Source organism: Aedes aegypti, chromosome 1, assembly GCF_002204515.2.
Source record: "Aedes aegypti strain LVP_AGWG chromosome 1, AaegL5.0 Primary Assembly, whole genome shotgun sequence".
Classification (NCBI taxonomy): Eukaryota; Metazoa; Arthropoda; class Insecta; order Diptera; family Culicidae; genus Aedes; species Aedes aegypti.
In genome coordinates this window covers 84,041,178-84,043,254 of record NC_035107.1, presented here as the reverse complement: position 1 = coordinate 84,043,254, position 2,077 = coordinate 84,041,178, and the positions used below count along the sequence as shown (strand labels likewise).

The window sequence follows — 2,077 nt, the reverse complement described above, 5'->3', positions numbered from 1 at the left end:
TCATGGGTGTAGGAGAAAATGTGTATATATGTTTCTTGCAATAAGCAATCCCTAACAACACCATAGAAACCGTGGAGTGAATAATAGTGTGTGTAAACCCACCTGCTGTCACTTCCACTTTCCCTGCAGCTGACCTCACCTCGCACCCACCAACTGCTTAGATGGTTGAACCTCCCTTCAAGAAATCTTGGTCGCGGCAATTCGCAGTTTGAATCACAGCAGCCATATTTATTAAAATTCTAGTTATCATTTCGGTCAAACTGGAGCTAGCAAAAAGTTGTCAACGAATGTCAATTGGTTTTCTGATCTGGTCAAAAAATTCAAAAGTATGTCTAATCTTCCTGGTATCTTTCTCAAATTCAATCTCTTCGGTAACATTGCTCCAACTAATCGTTATTACTGATGCTTCCTTTGCCTCTCACAGTTAGGATCCAGCATTCGACCTGCAATTGATGATGATCGAAACCGGCCTTTCAACGAATGAAGATTCGCTCTTGGAGTGTTCCCTGTCATCGATCGACATCGCTCAGGACGACTTCAGCCTTCAGCAAACTGATCAAAAATCCTCCGAGAAACAAATCCAACAGCTGAAAAGTGAAAATGATGAACTGCGATCGCTGTTGCAACAATTGTTGCTAGAAATAGATCAACAATTTGAACAGATTGACCGGCAGCAGCTCGAAATCGAATGTCTGCGCGAACAACGAGAACTTCTACTAAAAGGACCATTGATCAAACTGCCTGCCAGGCAGAGAATCAGAGACTGTTTCGGTGCTGAACTCGAGACGATTGGGTTAGTATCAATGATACGCCTTACATTTTTTTCGGTTTTTAGCTTAATAATTGTACGTTGTTGTAGGGAACTCGAACCATTGAGAATGTATGTCGTGAACGGACGATTTAGGTTTGAGGAAATGCGTAGGCGGAAGAGGAATGAGGAAAAGAACCGAAAGATCTCGGGTCGAAGATATTACATGTGATACAACATGGTTTTGAATGACATCCAATTTTAATAAGCAAAACATATAAATGAATGAATCAATAAATTGATAGCCGTTACTTCAAGAATGTGTAATGCTTGTTTTTTTTTCCAGAGCATATTTGTAGAAAAGCTTCTGAGAAGTTGCTAAAAGAATTTTTGAAAGCATTTCTTGCCCTTACAGTTGTTATAGAGTTCAAAGAAAGACAACTTATACAACAGCTTGAAATGATATTTTTGTAGACAACGAGTCTTTTTAAGCACAATTGGAGTTATTTTAAATACCATGTGGAATTCGTGGATTACTTAGGTGGAATCCAAAAAGAACTTCCTGGATGAATAAACTTTTCAAGTGGTAAGCTGCGGTCACACTAATTTGGCTTCTTTATTATCTTCTGAAACGTTATCATATATATTGAGTGTTCCCAGCAAGAAACAAGCAAGGGATATTATACTGATGATATACCAGTATTAAGGAAAAAAGTTCATTGGTTTTCAACCTTCTTAAATCCCAAATGGGTGTAAAGCACCACTTGGTATCTTGAAGAGATTTCTGGTTGGATCAGCATATTTATGAGATAGACGCCTGAACGTTTAATATGTTCCACTCCGAAATCTCAAAACGCTTACAGTCGGCCTTCATCTTGTGCGTCAAAGATTCTTGAAGCAGAATTGATGACGAACCACTATACTCGTTTTTTGCACTCTGTTTCTCTAAAATGAACTTAAGATTGACGTCGAAAATCATAACTCATATTCTCTTACTTTTGATCTTTGAGGCACGCGTGAACGTGTTGCTCTCTTCACACATCTCCGCATGCTCCATCGCCGCTTGGAATTTCCCAATAGCCAATTGCACCCTTTTAGTGCGAGGTGCAATAAACTGTCCACCTGCAATAAATTATAGAGCCCTGCCGCGTGTCCAGCGGAGAGTTCAGCCGGTCAGTCCAGCAGCAAAGTCCTCCAAATGTTCTCTCAAGTGAAACGACATTGCCGACCGCTGGTTGTCTGGCTGGCAGCGCACACTCCTCTGGTGGGCAGCTTTTATAAATCGAAAACATTATTACCACAATCTGGCGGGTCAGTAGGGTGCGGCTT

General features: G+C 40.6%; 1 long non-coding RNA gene across 1 annotated transcript; it reads left to right on the top strand.

Moving 5' to 3' along the window:
* The first annotated feature begins 256 nt into the window (after positions 1 to 256).
* On the top strand, positions 257 to 1,082 carry LOC110674446. Its single transcript, XR_002498872.1, has 3 exons — positions 257 to 326; positions 425 to 793; positions 860 to 1,082. It is a non-coding gene; the product is annotated as an uncharacterized LOC110674446 (long non-coding RNA).
* Positions 1,083 to 2,077: the final 995 nt, after the last annotated feature.